A 21,227-nucleotide genomic window follows, 5' to 3' on the forward strand; every position below is an offset into this window, starting at 1 on the left:
GCATGAGACAGGAGCTAACTGTGTTTCAGGGAGCAGAGCAGACACAGAACAGAAGTTCAAAGTCACAGATTACTGCTTTACCCTTCATCTCAGATATAGATAACCCTAGGTCTCCCACCTGGGCACTGGCAGGTCCACATGAGCAGCCCATTTTGAGCCCTGACTGCAAAGCTACGGTCCTCAGACAGAGCCACAAAAGAATCACTGGAGCTGGGAAGTGGGCATGGAAATCCAAGCTGTGTGGAAAAGGCAAAAACAGACCATAATCAGGGAAATACAAACACATCTACTTGACAAGTTTTTTCAGCTTTAAAGACAAAAGACCGGATTTTGATGGCTGTGCAGGAAAGGAGATAGAACACTCAGCGATGGCCTGATAAGAATGCTTCCCCTCTGGGTAGGCGGTCACGGGGAGGGTTTGAGGGAAAGCACACAGACCTGCTGAGGAATGAGGCTGTCAGAGGGACCAAGATGCTAGGGGACTGCCTGATAAGAATGCTTCCCCTCTGGGTAGGCGGTCACGGGGAGGGTTTGAGGGAAAGCACACACAGACCTGCTGAGGAATGAGGCTGTCAGAGGGACCAAGATGCTAGGGGACCCCCAGGCGGCACAGGGGACGAGGCACGGACCCAGAGCTCCCTTCAGAGTCTGAGAGCACCTGCTGGTGCCTGCTGTACCCCTGGAGCAGGCGCGCTCAGGACAGGCTCGGCAGTATTATCAATAAGAGTGGAAACCCAAAGTACGCATCGTTTAAAAAGCAAAATTAATGACTTATGATAGGAAGCAGGGAGGGAGACTGTGAAGATGGGAAGGGGAACTGGGTAGAGGGAGGTGGGAGAGCAGGGAGGGAAAGTGAAAAGGATCAAGCCAGTTCCCCAGGAGGAAGGGAATTATTAAATATCGCAAACGTGCTAATAATTGAAAAAACAAGACTAGGAAATAGTAACTTGTAAAACAAATGTGCATTTTGAAGTAGCACATTCCCTCCCCACACTGTTCTCCAGTAGGGACAGACTAGAACTGCCCTGGCCTTGCTGCAGCATGAGTCCTTGATCACCAGAGCTCACCGAAGAGTCCCTGTTTTAGGTTCTACTCCTGTCCCTGACTCCCCAGCCTATGGCTGTTGCAGGATTTCTTGATTTTGTTGGTTTTGTTACTTAGGTTTTCTGTTTGTGTGTTTGTTTTGTTTTTGTGGTACTAGAATTAAATGCAGGGCACTGCCTAAGTGGAGTTGTTCATTGAGCACATACTTACCAACTGAGCCAGCTGGGTGGACATGGTCACTGGGGCACCTATGCTCCAAAGAATCAGACTAGAAGCCACAAATTATTTCATTCGATAGAATGAGCAATATTGTCAAGGATTAGGAAAAAAGCCAAGGAAAGTCTGAACTCAGTGAGAAGCCAGGCGAGGGGGTCTTCATCCTCTGGGGAAGTGGAGGAGCTCTGTAGACACAAAGCGGTCAGGAGCCAGCCTTGTCTCTTTTCATGTTTGGCTGACTGCGCTGGCTTTTCAGGTATTTCCCAGTTGCTATTTGAAAGGTATCTAAAACTCATGTTCAGGTATTAGATATTTACACATGGATTTAAATTCCTGCATATTCATGTTTTTCTGAGATTGTTTCTGTTAAACTCATCAATACAAACAAAGAATCAAATTACTTGCCTTGGTCCAAGCAAGGGACTGAAATCCCTGAAGACTACCACATTGTAAAACAAAAGGAAAAACAGGACAGGGGATTTAGCTCAGCAATTCCACTGCCTGCAGCGCAAGTGCAAGGACCTGAGTTCAATCCCCGGTACCAAAAAAAAGAAAGAAAAACAGAGAATGGAATCAGATGTTCTGGGTTCAAAGGCAAATACAGCACAGCCACTTACTAACCACATGGACCTGACAACATTGTTCATATGTTTGTGAAGTACGGATAGCAATACTACCTACCATATAAGGTTGTGGTAAATAAGTTAATATCTAGAAGCTAGAGAATTATGCCCCGCCTAGGACATAGTAAGTGCTTAATAAATGTTAGTTGTTCTTCCCTTCAACATCATGGTGTTGTTAAAGGCCAGAGAGTTTTCCAAGGCGGAGTTTTGCTTTCTGTTTGTATTGGTTTCTTTCCTGTAAAAAAGTCTTCTGTCTCAGAGTACAAGAAACTCTTAAATTCCTTGAAATAAGGAGTTTGTTGTTCAGGAGCTGAATACTGTTTTTGAATAATTGTTTCTATCTTTTTCATCTATATACTGTAGTCATTTTTATTGACAATTAGCTTTTAAATTTTGAAATCAAAAGTCTCTGGAAATAAAGAATGAAGACTAATTGGCAGCTGGTTTTTAAAATATTTGATGGGAAAATAACTTTTAAAACAGATTGTGTATGTATAAGAGATAGAGCAAGAGATTTGGCATTCCTTTATTTAGGAATAATAATACTATAAAAAGACATGGGCAGCCAAGTGTGGTGGCACACATGTATGATTCCAGCACTTGAGAGGCCAAAGCAGGGAGATCGCTGTGATTTTGAGGCCAGCTTGGGGCTACATAGTGAATTCAAGGCCAGCCTGAATTATATAATGAAACCCTGTCTCAAAAAAAAAAGACCTGGGCATTTTCAAGGGTGTGTTAGACGCAGTCCACTCAGGACCCATGTGCTCGGTGTAAGTAGATGCTCAGACAGCCGCTCTGGTGCCCTGGGAACTCCAGGGTTCTAGTCAAGAGGTGCAGTGAGCAGGAACCACCGAGTCACAACAGGAAGCAGTAAACAAAGGTGCTAAGAGAAAGATTCTCCTTCCTTCCTTTTGGCTTTTTATTTTCTGTCTCGATTAACATTCCTTTGCATGTGGAAATCCAGTTATCTCAATACCATTTGTGGAAAGGACAATTCTTCTATCCGAGCGTCTTGACACCTTTGTCTCAAAAGCCAGTTTGCTATAAATGTAGGGATTTATGAATTCTCAATCCTGTCACACTGATCTGTGTCCTATACAGGGCCCTGCTTGACCAGTGCCTGGCGGGCTAGGTGGCAAGCTCACAGGTCAGTGCAGTCATGATGCCACAGGCCAGGTTAAGGGTAAAACCACACGATGATCTGATGTTGGTACCATGGTGTCTTCTTGGCATGCAGTCAAGGGACAATGATGGAAGCTTCTCTCACTTTTATCTCTTCTATACAACAGAAAAGTATAAAAATAAAGAATATAGGAGCTCAGGGCCTTTTGGAGGGAGGGGGTGGTGCATGTGTGGGAACGGTGGGCGCTTGTAGCCAGAGAGCGTGTTTTGTCCTGAAGGCTGCACGGAGCACTGCTGTGTTGTAGTGAGACAGATTCTGTGGAACAGAACATATGTCCTCAGGCCCGAATCACAAGGCCACTTGTACATTCAGGTTTGAGTCTAGTGACCTGTCTCTGAGTTCTTTTGGGACATGGCAGCCCCTGTTTTCCAGCTGGTGCTGAGGCCAGCCTCTCGCTGACTTCTGAGATACTGGCCGTCACTCACCACTTGGGCGGCAAGCAGGAAATCCTATCTCTTTTCATTTCGGGAAAGTTTGCCAACAAACACATGCCTCCCTTTCCACCGGTGCGATGGGAAATTCCACACCACAAGTGTTGCCACTTCTGACCTGAACACAACAGCATCACTGCTGTGACTCACAATGGCATTTGCCAGGCCCTCACAGCTATTTTTAGTGTATCTTTAAAATATTTAAGTGCATAATTGAACATGAGGAATAATTGCTTTTGCTTAGACTTAAACCCAAACTTTTAAATTTTTTTGGTGGTGAAAAGTACACTTCTGTTACTTGGCATATAGAACAGCATGTGATCGCACGTTTCACACGCATGGGGAACCAAACGAATCAGAGAAAAAAGTGTGCTCCTTACTCTGCTGAGTAATAATGATACTAGTTAATACTTGGGTCATGCATTGTTATGTGCTTTCCATGTGTTTATAACTCATTTGCTCCTCACAGAAGCTATGATGTAGGAACAGTTTGCCCCATTTTACAGAAGAAAAGGCTGAGGCACAGAGAGACTGAAAATCTCTCTGTAAAAGTACAGAAGTCTGGTGTCTGCTCTTAACAGATGTCCCCACCTCCCAGCACCACCCTGAGCCAGGCCTCTCAATTCCTGGGCTCTTGAGCAGGCTTCTCCCTGTGGTCTGGCCTGACTGTCTGATGTAGGTTTGCTCAAGAAAATTCAGCAGAGGTGATACTGCGTGATTTCCCAAGCTAGGTTGGAAGAAGCCCTGCAGTTCCACTTGGAGCTCTTGGAACCTTTGTTCTGGAGGTGCCGGCTGCCATCTGAAATGTCTAGGTGCGTTGAGACCACCGCATGGCAAGGGAAGCCTGAAAAGGCCCCGTGGAGAGACCAAGAGGTTCAGACAGCCTCTGAGCAGTTGAGTACTCAGTTAGGTTAGGCCGTCAGACGACCCCAGCTCCAGCTGCCTCTGATTGTCACCTCGGGAGATGCCAGCCAAGAACCAACAGCTAATCCCAACGAACAGAGCCACAGAGAAAATAGGAGTTGTTTAACCCCATAGCTTTAGTGGCCACTAACCAGAGTGACTGGCTGAGTGCGATGCAAGCAGGCAGGCTGGTTCTTGAGCAGCTGCTGTTAACTGCAGGGGAGAGATTTGAATGCAAACAGGACCAAACTACCCACCGGTGCCTCTCCTAGGAAGGATCCACATGAGGCACCATGATTGGCACATTTTCGCTCTGAGTACCAAATCGGTCTCTTTTTTGCGGGGGAAGATTCTGAACTACTGAGCTACACCCTTAGCCTCTCTCTGTGTGTGTGTGTGTGTGTGTGTGTGTGTGTGTGTGTGTGTAGACAAAGTCATGCTAAGTCTCCCAGGCAAGACTTGAATTTAGAATTCTCCTGCTTCAGCCTCTCAGTGTGCTAAGATTTCAGGCATGCAGCATCATATGAAGCTTTTCCTTCATCCGTGTTTGACAGTAATCTTTGGGAAAGAGTGCACATCAGCCCTCATTCGGAATCCAAGGGCACTGGGAAGAGGAAGAAGGTCTTCTTAATTCTGCATCTCTGGTGCACCACATACATCTAGGTGACTCCCACCAGCCTGTTTTGTAAACGCCTACTATGTGTCAGATAGCTTTTGCTTTCCACTAAACGGCAACACGGCAGAGATCTGGCTGCCTTCACAGAACGCACTTGGGGCAGGGGTAAATGAGCCAAATACAGAACTGCAAATTAAAACAAAGGCTTGTGTGTTCCTGCTTTAGGTGACTAGTAGCAGGATGTGAGGTCTCTGAGGAAGATTCGTCTGACAGAGCCGCGGGTGGGTGAGACTGGCAGGTTCTGGGAACTGGGGAGGCTGGTGAGTGGCAGGAAGCAGTGGTGAGGAGGGCAGAGAGCCTGCTGGTGTGAGCCCGGGGCCTTGGAGAAGCGGAATACTTCATAGGAGTAACTGGAAGCCATGTTTATCCTTCTCTTGGTTACCCAGAAGTATCATTAGGCACTCAGCTGTTCTTGGACCTGCAGGAACAGATCCAGGCATGGGACTGGTACTCAGTTCCCATGGGTCCGTTTGGTTGACAGGAGTGGCCACCATTTCTTCTCACGTGGTGCTCTCCTTTGGCTCTGGGTATAGCTGTGAAGAGGCATTCTGAACGGTGACCTCTGGCAGGATATGGAGGCCACTGTCCAGGGGTCTGAGGCAGGAGGGCTCCACTCTGAGGAATGTATGGAAGCCATGGGCCCTGCTCCGGTGAAAGACAAGATGTTGGCAAATGTGGAAAGCCTACCCAGAGGGACATGGGCCGCAGCCTGCGTCTCTGCTTCCCCTTGGTGATGTGCCTGCCCACAGGACAGAAGGAGGAAGTGACCAGGAGCAGATATGGGTAGGGACAGCCTGGCTGGGCCTGGCCCTGTGACCAGCCAGCATCTCCAGCTGAAGGTCTTGGGTGGGAGCAGAGTGACCACAACTGCACCAGCCTCAGGGGCAGTGAATAGGAGGGAGTCAGGGCCTGGTGCACTGCCCTCCACCTGAGCCTTCAGCCTGCAGAGGACCCTCAAAGTGTGTAGAGCTCTGGGAAGGTAGTATTTTTAGGAGCCCCTAATGAACATTTTTTAAAAAGAGTTTTTTGTTTGTTTCTTGTTCGCTTTGAAATGTTTAATAGCCTTCTGTCACCTGGCAACCCTGAAGGATAGCCCATTCTGGTACAATGGAGGAGATTGTTGTTAGCTTCGATCCCTGTTGCTATATTATAAAAGTAAAGCCTGGGCTGGGGAATTTAGCGCAATGGTTCTGCTGCCTGCCTCACAAGCACGAGGTTCCGAGTTCGATCCCCAGTACTGGGAAAAAAAAGTAAATCCCCCTTTCCCCTACTCAGTATGCCCCAGTGGGCTCCCCAGCCTGGGCATGGGGTGATCAAGGAGGTCAGGGGAGCATAGGTGAAGAGAAGCAGTGCATGCTGAGAAGCGCAGCCTAGCTATTTCTGTACTTCCCTACCCTCCCACCAGGGAGGTGACCTGGCCAAGATAATGCTCCTCTTTGGACCTCGGTCTCCCCCTCTGTAAAATAAGAAGAAAAGCACTCTACCTTACCAGCTTGGATTTTATGAGGCTCTGAGTACTCTATGTAGATACCTTGGTGCTCCATAGATGTAGCACATCTTGTTAGCTGGGACACATAGAACAGAGACCTTGACTTCACTCCCAATCACAAGCCAGTACTTGTCGAAGCACTGAAAATAACAGGACTCAGTGGGCATCTGTGGTGTCCACGGAAGCAGAGTAAGGTGACCAGATGTGGGCTGTGGAGGAGGCCGACTGAGCACAGGTCCAGCGTGGCCTGGACATGACATGAGGTTCAGTCTCAGCCATTAACCTAGAGTTGTGACTGACCGGTGGGATGGCAGCCACTGCTCATCTTACAGAACTGTAAGACCCAGAGTGCACAGGCCAGGGAAGTACTCCCACATTCCCCAGGAGAGAGTGGGCATGGTCAGTTCCTGGGGCTCAGACACATAAAAACCCTACTCTTCTAGGACTAGAAAAAAAAAGGCAGAAGGAGGTAAATTAAACATTTGGACCCAAGAGTTGAGCCAGGAGAAGCCAGGAGAATGCAGGCGGACTGGATGCAGGGGACCTATGTGGAGGATGACCAGGAATGGGGGGTCTGTCAGAGGTGTAGCTCTTGTCACCTTTCCAGTTCTCTCTGCCATATCCTGTCCCTTACCTGTGAATATTTCTCACATGTGCCATAAAACAGCATCATCAAAAAGCCCATCATTTCATGTGAGTTCTGTTCTTCTGTTTCCCCAAGCCATCTCCAGTTTGAATCCCATCCATGGTACAAAAGATAAATTAGTGTAGTCAGGCTGGTTTTCACTGCTCACAAGTGCTTCTCAGGGCAGTGCTGCTGTGTGTGGGTGTGTGCATGGATGGGACAAAACATTCAAGTTTCAGAAAGCTAGACAGTGAGGAATGTCTGTCCTGACTGTCCCCCTCCCTCCTCTACAGCAAGCCCAGTCAGCATCTCTGGGCCCAGGGAGGGCTCAGTCACCCTGCTCTGTGTGTGGATTTTTGGACTACAATAGCTCTTAAACCAGGGGTCCTTTTGATAGAGGACATTCGGGCTGCTCCTTATCTTCATTGTTATTGTTTTTCATTTTTTTGAGGCAGGGTCTCCCTTTGTAGTTCAGGCTGGCCCTGAACTCACTATGTAGCCCAGGCTGGCCTGGAACTCGAAAGCGATCCTCCTGCTTCAGCCTCCTGAGTGCTGGGATTACAGGCATGCACCACCACACCTATCTGCTCCATCTGTTGTTACAAACATAGCCACAGTATATTAACTGTGAAAATATATATATAAACAGTTGGCAAAATGCCATTATATCTGGAAAATTGCTAAATGCATGTTCTCACCACAAAAGTAATCCCTGTGTTAATTAGCTGATTTAGCCATTCTGCAGAGCATATGTATTTCAGGAAATCATGTTGTATGTAAATTTACACAATTTTCATTTGTAAAATTCAAAAATGAAATAGGGAATCAATCAAAAAAATGTGCAAAGATAGCCATAGAATGCATTCCCAGAAGTGGAACTGCTGAATCAAAGGAACTGTGGTATTTGATGTGTTAGTGGGTGCCAAAACGCCACTCTCAGAGCTGAACCTAGCTATGTTCCCACTGGTGACGTGTTCCTGTGTCCCCATTCCCCCAACTCCAGGCCTTCCCAGCATTCTCTCCATTATCTTCCCTAACCTGGTAGGTAAATGGCATCTCCTCATATTCCTAATTTTTATTCTTCATTATTTATATGATAGGGCATCTTCTCATGTCTACAGACCTTTAAAAGTATTTCATTTTCTGGAGATATTTGACTATTTTGAAATCCTCTTGGTGACTACATGATCTTTGCTTGGTGGATAAGTGAGTCCTTTCTTTACAAGGAAATGTGGGCTCGCAGAGTACCTGCTGTTTGTCTGTGTTTTCATCCGTGATGTTGACCCAGGACTGACTGTGTCTGAGTAATAATTTGGCTTTGTAAGTAGGTGAGCGATAACTTAGTTGCCAGAGCTGGTCTTCATGGCCTGCTGCCGTCCACACGCTCAGAGGACATTGCACAATACAATGATGTTTAAAAAGAGGGACAGGGCCGGTGGGGGTTCAGGCTCAGAAGTTGCTTTCTAGCCCTTTGTCAGTGTCAAAGTTGTCAACTTCATTTGCCATCTCTCATTAGAGAACCGTGGCTTGGAGAAACATTGTCTCTTTGCCCTTCTGAACCACAAGATGACAAGATGCATTGTCAAGGTCAAAGCTGTGTTTGTCAGCGTCTGGCCTCATCACATTTGGATGGTGTCTGGTATCATTGGCATTGTGCCTCAAGAGAATTCAGCACAGGAGTGTTTGCCAGGCTGACTCCATCTGATTTATAGACATATTGTATGAGGGTTTTTTGCCTGCCATACACAAAGCCCACTTGAAAAATGAGCAATGAGTGACTTCCACATATGTGACACTTGGTTCCTGGATGCTGTTATTTCTGATATAATATTAGAATGTTGAACTTTATGACTTTTTAAACATCCTTTGACCTATCCTCTGGCAATTTCTTTCAGTATGAAGATGTTTCGAATTGGAGAACAGGAAAATTTAAATTACAGGGTAACAATTTATCTTCTATGGCAGTGATGGCGAACCTTTTAGAGATGCGTGCCAAACTGCAATCCAAAACCCACTTACTTATCACAAAGTACCAACACTGCAATTAAACCTGAACACTGAGGCTTTAGTTTAGAAAAAACAACTCATACATAAACATCTTTAGTGTTAAAAGAAAAAACAAATAACAGGTGTGCCATAGGTTTGCCACCACTGCCCGATGGAAACATCCAAGGACTTTTCAGAGTGGGCCAAGTGCTGTAGCACATGAGGCCAGTGCAAGGAACATAATAAAGCAAGACTTGTTTTTAATCATTTTTATTATCTAGCTTAGTCATTCAGTACTGTAGCTGCCTAGAGGTTTACATTTGTTTACTGGTCCTGTAACTCCTTGATATCTTTTACTATACAGACACTAAACTAAATTAATTTCCCTAAAATTTTGACTTTTCAGAGAAGTTCACTATCCAGAATCACCATATATAGCTGTACCTTAAGATCCAGAAAGAATCCTTATTAATCTTCTGACTCATCTTAAAGTTGTAGAAACTGAGGCCCAGAAAAATAAAATGGCTAGCTGAGCCATGCTTCAGGACAAATAGGTTTTCTTGGTGGATTTTTTAACAACTTCCCTCTCCGGCACAGCCTAAAATGTGCTTTTTCCAATGCTCAGGCCTCTTTAAGTGGGCTTGCTTCTTAACCTGATTTTTAATTTGAGATGGAAAATGAGGTAGAAAATCCACTTTTCCCTTTCACTTGGTCACAGGTCCAGAAGCAGCAGGGTTCTAGATGGGTGACATCCTTCCCTAGAACCTTCCTCGGTCCCTGGCTGTGGTGCTGTGTGATGCTGTGAGGAAGGCCCTCCCTCAGGCCTTCCTTCAGGTCCTACCCCACCGCATCCTCCAATGTGCCTGCTATTTTCCTCACACCCTCCGCAGAGAAAGGAGGGACAGGCTTCGAGGTTGGCTTGTTTATTTTATGAGAAAACAGACACAGGAAAAAAAATGCTTTACAGGCCTTGGACTAAATCCCAAAGTGACAAGGAGTGGGAGGAAGAGACAGAGGGAAGACAGCCCATACCCCACTCCCTGAACCCATCTGGTTCTTGTTTTATCTACATTTTGCTATGTTATTGGCCATTGCCACCACCACACCCAGGCCAGGATTTATTGTAGGCTGCTACATTCCCCAAGAGGTGGCTCTTGCCAACTGAGAACAGTAAGGGGCACTCACACTGAGCCTCCACAAAAGGAGATGAGCTCAGGTCCTGAATCTCCAGGACCGGGGTTAGTGCCAGCCCACCCCACACAGGGCAGGGAGGGGGACTAGATCTATTCTCGCCTTACTGCTCACCCATAACTGCTGGGTCAGCTGGAGAGAGGAGGGTGGGCCTGAGAAGAGAGGAAGTTAGGGCAAAGCGGAGGAGCCTGAGTGCTCTGGGAAGCACAGCTGACTGGGTGCCGGTGCTTCGCTGGGGTACAGAGGTGTCTGAGTAGGGTCACTGGGGTGGTGACTGGCCCCCGCAGCATCACCTCTGTCACAGAGTGCCAGACGTCCAGCCAGCACTCCTCCCGAAACATATTACAGAAGAGAAGAGGCAACCACCTCAATGACATTGACTTTTATTTTTTACAAAATAATATGTGCAATGTAGAACACTTAGAAAGCCACCAATTGAAAGAAAATAAAAATTGTCTCCAATTCTACCACACACTGGCTCTGAGATTCTAGTTCCTGGGCTTGAATCTGAGCTCCCTGAGAAAGAGCTGCGCACACTGGGGAAGTTAGCAGGCCTTATGTGTACCATGGGGCTCTCAAGCGCGCCCACTCCACAGCGTCATTGAAAGTCTACGTGAAACGACACTGATACGAAGCTCCCAGGCCGTAGAGGAACAGAAGGAAGCTCAGGAAATATTTGCTGCTGCGGTTCATTTAGCTATCACTTTGCCTTCAACTACAATAATTTTTTCTGAAACAACCTTTTTTAGTTGCAAAGTAAACTCAGCTAGGAAAGTGCCAAGACTCCTTGTGCACCTTTAACTGAAGTTGCAGTGACTGTTTTTGAAAATATAGTTATACTACCTGGATGATCCCAGATATTTGATGTGTATTCTGAGATTTCTGCTTTCTATAGTTAATGACAGCCTTTCTTAGAAACTCACTCCAAATCCTCGAACTTGCTACAAGTCAGTCATGCTTCTTGTTCAAGACAATTCACTTGATTAAACCAAATGTTTTTGTTTTATTTCATCACAGTGAGAGCATTTAACATGAAATACATGCTCTTAGCAATTTCTCTCCACCCCTCCACAAAGTTTCGTGTCCAGTTCAGTGCTGTTAGCTGAGAGCACTGTGTGACTCAGCAGCTGCCCAGAGCAGGGGTGCCTTGCAGGGCGGACCCTTCATACTTGTTGATTAGCGACTCCCCACGTCCCCTCTCTCCAGCCCCAGCAGTCACCATTAGCCCTCAGGTTCTGAGTAGGACTAATCTAGATAAATCATGTAAGTGGAATCGTGCGGCATTTACCTGCCCTCCGTGTCTAGCTTGTTTATTAGCATTATGTCCTCAGGGTTCATCCATGGTGTTGCCTATTCCAGAATTCCCACTTTTGATGACTGAATAATATTCTGTACTGTGGATGCACCATATTTTCCTTATCCATCCATCCACTAACGGTCATGTTGTTTCCACATTGTGGTTTTTGTAAATAATGCTGCAGTGAACAGGTGAGTGCAGATATCTCTTTGCGATCCTAATTTCAGTTCTTCTGGATAAATACCCAGGAGTGAGATTGCTGGATCATATGGCAGTTGGGTTTTTTTATTTATGTAGGAATAAACCAAATTTATTGAACACTTACTATGGGTGTATGAGGTATGATCAAAATATACAGTGAGTGTGCACATTTTCAAAAATTTATTGCAGCACATATTTATTACACATTGCCATAATTCCCCCTCAGAATACTCACACCATTCTTGCCTGCTCTCTAAAGCAGTTCTAGAAGGTTTCTTTCAGGGGTGTCTCTATGAGTATGATAAGAAATACAGTGAGTGCTGCAATCATCCAGTGGAGATTCAGGCCCATAAACACGGTTTGTCCTCGTCCACCATATTCACTGGATCTACCCCTAAGTCAAAATGACCACGAAAAGTAAAAATTTGAGTCAGTTGAGACACCAAAGCAGCCACAACAGTGCAACTAAAACCCTCATGGACGAGGACGTCCAGAGCGACTTGACGGAGTAAGAATGCCTGGCCACAGGAAGCCACCACGGAAGATGCCCCTCCCTGAAGGGAGAGGTTGTGGCAGGCACTCTCCTCCATGAGCCACAGCATCTTTACACATGTGCCACCAGGCCTGCGGCCCAAGTCTGGCGGGCAGCACACAGATGGTCACCACAGAAATGGCACAGATCGGACCTCTTATAGGAACTTACACAGATGTTGGTCCCCAGAAGCCACACACCAGTAATGTGCAAAAAAAATGTGTCAGAACCCCCAGAAAGAAGAGAAAGAGAGGGCAAGAATGATGGAGTAAGTGTGTTGGAAGTGAGAGGAATATTTTGAGGGAGTTAATGGCAATATTATCTTTTACTACAATAAGTATTTTAAAAACTTAAATGTTACTGCATTTTTCAATCACATTTAATATAGTAGTGAATGGAACGAGTGGATCTCTGCCCTCAGGATTTTGTCTTCCAATCACCAAATAAATACTTATATACTATAGAGAATAAGTGCTAAGAAAAGATAATCGCTGGTGCTATAAGAGTATGCTGGAGGGCCCTAATTGAGGTGGTAGAAAGCATCTGAATGGGCTTTGGGTTCAAACCATGATTGAGACCTGGGCCTACTCTTTGGCTGCCTGTGGTCCTGCCCAGTGAGTGCTCAGTAATGGGCTGGAGCACCAAGGACTATGGTAGAGAACAGACTAACAGGAGAAGCAGAGGAAGGTCCCATGCTGCTGGGGGAGGGAAGAGGAAAGGACATTCCAGGCATAAGGGAAAGCCTGGGTGGACCAGGGCAAAGAGGCAGGAAAGCACAGACTGTCCCTGGGACAGCAGAGAGCCCAGAGTGCTTTGCGGGTTGCAGAGGGTGGGACCCAGTAGGAGCCGAGGAGGGAAGCTGAGTGGTGAGGTGGAGACTCCTCGTGAGTAATTTGTTCTGTAAATAGTTCCCAAAGTAGTCAGGAGCAGTCATAGTCTTGGAGATTAGCTCTGAGTGCTACCAGGGTGTTTTGTGGACTGGATTGGAGAGCAAGGAGCCTAGGGACACAGAGGGCAGTTGGGAGCACCACCAGCCTCTTGGTGCCTGCCTGGAAAGGACACTCACTGACCAGGTGCTGGAGGGACACAAGGAAACACGAGGCCCAGGAGACCTCAAGTCATGGGAGTACTGGGCTCGGATGCAACTGGAGCTGCTAACTTGGGGGTGCACAGGCTGCACCTTGAAAAGATGAAAGGCTCTAGCAGGGAGTCAGGCCATGTTCTGGCAAAGGCCCTGCCGCCCCAAGGGCACAGGAAGGATGTAGGCAGGGTGAGCCTGGCCTTGGTTCTGGCTGGCCTCCATTGAATTGCATCCTTTCATTGACATACATCTCGCTTAAAACTCAGGTAATTAGAAATTTGGCTCTGGGGGGAAATTTGGGCTTCTCCCCCCTTCCTGTTCTATTAAAAGTAGACTGCCAAGCTTGCTTCCTCAGGGGCCCCCACCCTGTATTTACCTGAGCCAGGGAACAGCCATGTCACCCTAGATGCTATTTCCTGGTGGGCCTCTCTTTAGCGGGAACGGGGGCCAGGACTGTGACGGGAAGCCTCTTCCTTCCTGGCCCTCCCATTGTTCCTAGAACCTGGAGCCAGAAATTCCAAGCTGGAATCTTCCACGGGGCAGATTCTCCATCCCATAGCTTTGGGGTCCTTGTACAAAGGTAGAAACTATAGTTTTAGCTGATGGACTGATTAGAGACTCATAAAAAGTTCCCCTAGAAAATCTTAAAGAATGAATAAATTGAATGAATAAATGTTAAAAATCCATTGAGCACCGTGGGCATGGTTCACAATTATACAGATTCCTGCACTCTCCATCCAGACCTGCCTGTTCCCAGCCGTGTTCTAGGCCTGCCTGGAACTGATCCCCCAACACCCAAAGCAGTCCTTCTGATCTGTCACCCCGGGAACTTCTCTTATCACCTTGGCCAGAAGGCAGGATGACATAGCCCTCAAAGTCACAGCAGACAAGTCAAACTTTACATCAGCTTATTAGAGTGTGCTGTGTTTTGTTCTGTGACCCAGGCTCACTAAATAGCTAAGTTGTCCACTCTGGGATTAAATTTGGAACCATCCTGCCTCAGCCTCCTGGAGTGCTAGGATTACAAGTATACACCACGGTTCCTGGCCTTAGAGTGCCTCTTCAGATGAACACACCGAGCTCCCGCTCTACCTTCATTCGTATCAGGATAGTCCTCCAGTTGCCTCGACAAACATTTCTGCTTCCATAGTCCATTAACACTTTGCTGAGATTTGTGTCTTTAAGCAAGTTTAGCAACCTTGGGTTCTGTCCTGTCCTTTTCATTTATTTATTTTTACTTCCGAAGTCAATTTTTTGACATATAGCTCATGTGCACCCATTTTAACTGTGCAGTTTGGTGAGTTCTGGCAAATTTGTGCGTGCATGCAATCACTACCGTCATCAGGGTTGTTACGTTCAGCTATAAAATGTTCCCCAAGTTCTCGTGTGTTTGGAAGGTGACTGGACCATTAGGTGCTGTGCTCACCAGTGGATTTTCCCATGGATGAGTGGCTGCGTGTGCTGAAGAGGGGAGCCTGGCTGAGGTGGGTCACTGGGGGTGTGACCCAGAAGGGGGTCCCTTCCCAGTCCTCCCTTCCCTCTGCTTCCCCGGCCGTGCACAGGCCCTCCTGCTGTGCCATTTCTGCATTGGAGCCTGCCCACCATGCACTGAAATTTCTGAAACTGTGAGCTAGAATAAACCTCTCCCCACTCAGTTGCTGGTGTTGGGTACTGTGTGCCAACAACAAGGATGGTTACTAAGGATGGGATAGAAACTCCCATCACCCCGGAAAGGTCCCCCTTGTTCAGGCCACCTAGCAGCCAGCCCCAACCCCGCCCTAGCCCCGGGCACACTCACCTGCTTCTCGAGGCCTGCCTTAGCTTCACCTGCTCCAGGGATTTGTGGAAAAGGAAGCACTGGGTGTGTGTGCCTGGTGACAGCCCCTTCCCTTCACTGCGCCATGTGTGTGTGCTGGCACATTCACTTGCAGGCTCGCCTCCAGTCTGGCTTCTTAGGGATAAACTAGCATTTTATGGTGATGGATCCAAGCACATCCTGGGCCTTTGGTAATTAGTAGCTACTTGGGGACCTTTGATTTGAAGTGTCTGGTAAATTCCCAGAAGTGTATTCCCAATTTCCAGACAGACATATTCCACAAGAGTGTATAAAGCCAGTTCTGGGCACTTTGAACATGTTTTTCCACAGAAAACTTTCCTTCAGGAGCTGCTCTGGGGGATAATGTCCTGGGACTGCGGCCCCAAAGAAAGAAGAGCCAGACCTTGGGGCACCCCAGCCAGCAGGACAGCAGCAAGAATTGAGGTGACACTGGGCACTGTAAGCAGAGGACAGTAGGGGTGGCTTCTCTGAGGATAGGCAGAGCTGAGGCTGAGTTGTTCCGTCAGCAGTGGGCACAGGTGGGTATGTGTGTGGACCGGACTGTCTGTAAGAACTGAACAGTGTGTGTCCAGACCGAAGATTTCAACTCCACATTTTAAAACCATATGTAAACAGGGCCAGGGATTTAGCTCAGTAGTGCTGTTGCTTGCCTGGCAAGCGCAAGGTCCTGAATTTGATCCCCCGGTACCAAAAAAGACAAAAAACAAAAAACACCATACATACACCAAGCTGAATGCCACTTGAAGTCTGATGAATTTTTACCTTGCCCGGGCCTGCGTGGTACAGTGTGGCTGACCTGCAGCATTACGGGAACCTGCCTACCCTCTGTAATGGAAGCATTACCCTCATCCTCAGCCAGCACAGGTATGCACAGGGCCCCCCTGAGCCAGGAAGTGCCTGTGATTTGGAGTCAGATTTATTTAGGAGCAACCCTGGTTCTGTAGACCGACTGATCAAACTCTCACAGGCAAGCAAAGGAAGCCACTAGACCTTGTGGGTCCACTGCAGTATTTCCAAAGCCAGTGGAATTTTGTTTATTTAGTATCTTTTATTATCTGTTTTCTGAGTACAGTGGTAACCTTGATTCACGAATTTAATTCACAACACGATCTGGAAAAGATGGCTATCGTTTGTGTCTGTGCTGGGGAGATGGCCACAGTTGGGTTTGTTGCCCAATGCAGAGTTCACAAACAAAAGCAAAATTTTGCCAAACACATTCAGTTTGTGAACCAAATTGTTCACAAAAGCATTAGTGAATGAAGGTACCACTGTACTGATTCTTTCACTTAGCTAGAGCATCATTGTATTGTCGTCTGTACCCCAATATCCTGTTTGCAGGCTGCAGACTGTACTTCTCCCCAGCTAGGCATCCTGTGACAAACAGGGACTGTCCCCTCTCTGTGTCTTTCTGGATCCAAGGAGTTTTCACGTGACCAGTGGATACCATTCTGACAGCTTGCTAGGTGCCGAGACATTTCTAACCTCACCTACACTAACACTGTGGACGTTGTTATTATTAGACCCATTTTAGAGATGAGGGATAGAGACCCAGAGAAGTTAGGTCATTTGCCCGAGGTTGTATAACTAGTAAGTGATAGGACCAGGATGAGACCACATGATGCCTGCTGCTACATTGTAACCATGAGACCTCCCAGCAGTTAATGAATATGGAATCTGAGGAAAGAGCATGACATCCATCTGCATTTAACACGCTGGCAAGTTGTGCTATGGAGACACAAGCAAAGGTTCTGGGAGCTCAGAAGAGGGAGCAATCGAGTCCTCCTCTGGAGAGAAAAGGAAAAAAGAAATGATTATAATGATAAGAGCTTGTGTTTGCTGCAAGTAACCCTGTGTTAAGCACATTGTGTTAGCACTCAACAGCCCTATTTACAGGTGAGAAACTTGGGGCTTAAGTAACATGTCACTTGATCAAATTTAGCCCAAGTGTTTTGAAAATTAGGATTGCACTAGACTTTTAGTTTCTAGACCCTAGAGCAATGGTGGCAAACCCATGACATGCATGCTGCAGAGGCTGTTTGTTATCATCGAAAACTCTAAAAGGTTTGCTGCCACTGCCCTAGAGGAAGGTTTTGCCAATGCCCAGCATGAGCAAAAGCAGGGGAGCTTTCATGAATTTTTAAATTGCTTGTTTGTGTTTTGATACTGGGGACCAAATCCAAGCCTTCACAATGAATTCTATCCCAGGCCTTTATTATTATTTTTTATTTTTTTTTTTTTTTAATTTGGAGATAGCTCACTAAGTTGCTAGGTGCCCAGGCTGAACTCAGACTTTGGATCCTTCTGCCTCAGCCTCCCTTTAAATCCATTTTCTTTTTTTGAGACAGGGTCTCACTATGTAGTTGAGACTGACCTAGAACTCACTATGTAGCCGGCTTGTCTCTATTCTATCCCAGGCCTTTATTATTATTATTTTTATTTATTTATTTTTTAATTTGGAGATAGCTCACTAAGTTGCTAGGTGCCCAGGCTGAACTCAGACTTTGGATCCTTCTGCCTCAGCCTCCCTTTAAATCCATTTTCTTTTTTTGAGACAGGGTCTCACTATGTAGTTGAGACTGACCTAGCACTCACTATGTAGCCCAGGCTTGTCTCAAACTCACAGTGATCCTCCTGCCTCAGCCTCCTGAGTGCTAGGATTAAAGGCGTGTGTCACCATGCCCAATTTAAATCCATTTTCAAGTAAGCCTACTTAAATTCTGTTTTTTCTGTTTTTCTTTCTTTCTTTCTTTCTTTTTTTTTCTTTTTTTTGCTATGGGGGATCGAACTTGGGTGCTTGTACTTGCAAGGCAGGCAGTGGCACCACTGAACTAAATCTCTGGCCCATGTTTTCTCAATTTTCTGATGCACCATCTAACCATCAGTTGGTAGCTTTTTAGAACAGAGGGAAACTGCTTTAAGTGTGTTTGTTTTGTTTTGCTAACCAACAAGAAATCTACATTAAAAAATAATAATAATACATTTTTTTTCAAAAAAGAGTGTCTGCAGACCTTTATGGTTCCAAAGCTTAGTGTGTATTTAGTCCAGGCAGTGGTGAGAGCCCATAAATCAGATCACCAGGCCAGTCCTGGGGATTCAAATTCTGTGAATTTGAATTTGAATTTGAATGGGGGTTGTGGGTGTCTAAATTTTAGCGAGACCATTATTTGACTAGTGTTAAGGCCATACTCAGAGAATCAGCACTTCCTAGTTCTGAGTTGCTGTTTTCCTTCAGCAGGCAGGCAGATGTTTTATTGAATGTTAGATCAGCTGGGGGGTTTTGGAAGCTAGGTACTTGGTGCCTGAGTCCTTCATGATTTAAGAATTGAGCCAACTTATTTCAGCCTTAAAAAGGAAGGAAATTCTGAACGTGCTACCACACAGACAACCCTTGAGGGCTTTCTGCTAAGTGAAATAAACCATCTGGTCCCAGAAGGACAAATGCTACCTGATTCCACTTCTGTGAGGCACCCAGAGTGGTTGCCTTCATAGACACAGGAAGGGGACAGCGAGCCCAGAGGCTGGGAGAGACGGGAAAGGGGAGTTCTTGTCTACTGTCTTCAGAGTTTTACTTAGAAAGATGAAAAAGTTGGATGAAAGAGGTGGACAATGGTGACAGCTACACAAGGAGTGCATTTAATGCACTGAGGTTTAGACTGTAAGATGATCACAGTGGCAAACCGATAATGACAAAAACTGAGCAGAGCAGCCTCCTCTAGCTTGGATAACCCTCCACTCTCTGAGATGCTCCGCTCTGACTCCTTTGCGTGCATTGCTTGACACGTGATAAGCGGTCCTTTAGCCTGGTCAACAACAAAGCAAAACGCAAGCAAATCTACCTACTTATACTCCAGTTTTCGCTGTTGCTTTAAAACAAGAAAACGGGCTTGTCCGGAGAGGAGTGATGTCCTTATCAGTAATAAACATGTTCTGGCAGCTCTATTCCCGAAACTCATCTCTCCATAGTGCTAGGTTGGAATGGGTTGCGGTGCTCTGGATGGAACCCAGGGCTTCACATGCACTAGGTGACTGTTCTACCGCTGAGCTATGTCTCCAACCCACATCTTTTTTTTTTTTTACAGAAAATTTAATTGCCTGTTAAGAACTCAAATTTCACTTAAAAGTTCAACATGTGTTGTATCAGAAGCGCTCAACCAAGGAGGCCTGGGAGGAGGAAAGAGAGCTTTTGCATCCGGTAGTGATGCCTGCACAGACATCCCTCCTCCTGTCATGGCTGTGCTCAGCTTCCCTGTCTGGGTGGCAGGATTCTCTTAGCACTGAAAATAAGGGACTCTCCAAAATATTAAAATGTGGGGGAAATGGCTCAGAATTTGCACTTCTTGGTAATAAAACAAAGAAGCTGATTCTGGCTATTCTGAGCAGATTTCACAGGAGCCTGTCATTCCTGGAATTCCTGGGAAGGCTGAAGAAGTAGGCTGTAGGCTGAGCAAAGGGTTAGGAAGCCACCCCATCCAACCTTCAATTCAGCCACCATCAGGGCTGTGGTTCAGTTCTGTTTTCCCTGTGTCTTTGTAGCATTCCCCTCAGGGTTCAACCTCCGTTCTGGTAGAAAGAAATGAATGTGTAATTCTAGTTCACCTGCCCTCGTCCCATCCTGCTAAGCAATGGGGCGAAGGATTGTGTGTTGCACTGTCAGCCTCTGTGTCCTGCAAGGTCTCCCCCAGACAGGAAGATGTTCAACAAAAGACAATCCCTGGCTGGCAAGCCTCTCATTGCAATGTTGTCTAAAGTCCGTCTCCAGACCTGCAGAGCTGATGCTGCCTCACAGAGAAACCAGCTGAGAGAGGAGGGAGAGACAGGCCGTCCTTGCTGCAAAGCAAGCCCCCTACTCCTCCCGTGGGTGCCAGGGGACAGTAAATCGGTTCATCTGTGAGGCCTGGTCTCTGTGACCTACAGCCCAAGGTTGCCGAGTGCACAAGCCAGTGTCGGGCGACAGCAGCACTGACAGTCTGTGTGGCCTTGCAGCAAAAGCGCGGAGTAAAGCACTGACTCTCCATCTTACCTACTCCTGTGTGCCCAACTCAGTAAGTCTTTGGTTTTCCTCTGATCTAAACTAGCTACCAAAAGAGATGCGCATAAACCCTGCTGCCCCTCCAGCACTGCCTTTGTCTTCCTCACCCCCAAGGAATCAGGGTGCTGCAGCAAGACAGACTAAAGAAGAGAAAAGCAAGAACTAGACACCTTAAAAGTGCCGGGTGGTATCCGCACATACAGGCTGCTTTCCCTGATGAAGAAGGGAAAACAGGACCAGGAGGGACACATAGGGGCTTCAGCACTTCTGAATTTTTATTGTTAAAAATATATCTAAGCCAAGGGCCGGGGATTTAGCTCAGTAGTGCCGCCGCCTGCCTCCTCGCAAGCACAAGGTCCCGAGTTCGATTCCCAGTTTAAAATAATAATAATAATTATCATTATAATTATTATTATATATGTGTCAGGCATGGTGGCACACATCTGTAATCTCAGAACTTGGGAGTCTGAGGCAGGAGGATCAATGGGAGTTCGAGGCCAACCTGAACTATATAGTGAGACCCTGCCTTGAACAAACAAAACAAAAAATGTATCTAACTCTAGTTTGCTTTTGCAACGGCTCTTATACTTGTTCTTCAAATGCATGAAAACATTGGTCTGTGGACACCTTTATTTTCACTAATAGATTGATCTCCTTAGACATATCCTCATCTGCCCCAGACCCTAGCCTCCCTCCACCCCGTAGCCAACCAGTATCCTAAGCTAATACTGATGGATTTGGATTTATTTGTGCTGTTGTCCATACCCATAGATTGCTGAGTATTATTTTGTATTTTAACATTTCACATGAACATTGACATGCTGTACTCATCCTTTTAAAACTTTTTACTCCATTATTTTTTTGTTGGAGATTTTTTTTTTTT

General features: G+C 46.3%; 1 protein-coding gene across 1 annotated transcript in view; it reads left to right on the forward strand.

The window, feature by feature from the left end:
* Window positions 1-21,227, forward strand: part of Ehd4 (EH domain containing 4) — a gene marked incomplete at its 5' end in the record, with an annotated part of 79,302 nt that overhangs the window by 39,727 nt on the left and 18,348 nt on the right. The window lies entirely within an intron of this gene.

The sequence above is a fragment of the Fukomys damarensis genome, unplaced genomic scaffold (genome assembly GCF_012274545.1).
Source record: "Fukomys damarensis isolate Sample0158 unplaced genomic scaffold, DMR_v1.0_HiC HiC_scaffold_17, whole genome shotgun sequence".
Taxonomy (NCBI): domain Eukaryota; kingdom Metazoa; phylum Chordata; class Mammalia; order Rodentia; family Bathyergidae; genus Fukomys; species Fukomys damarensis.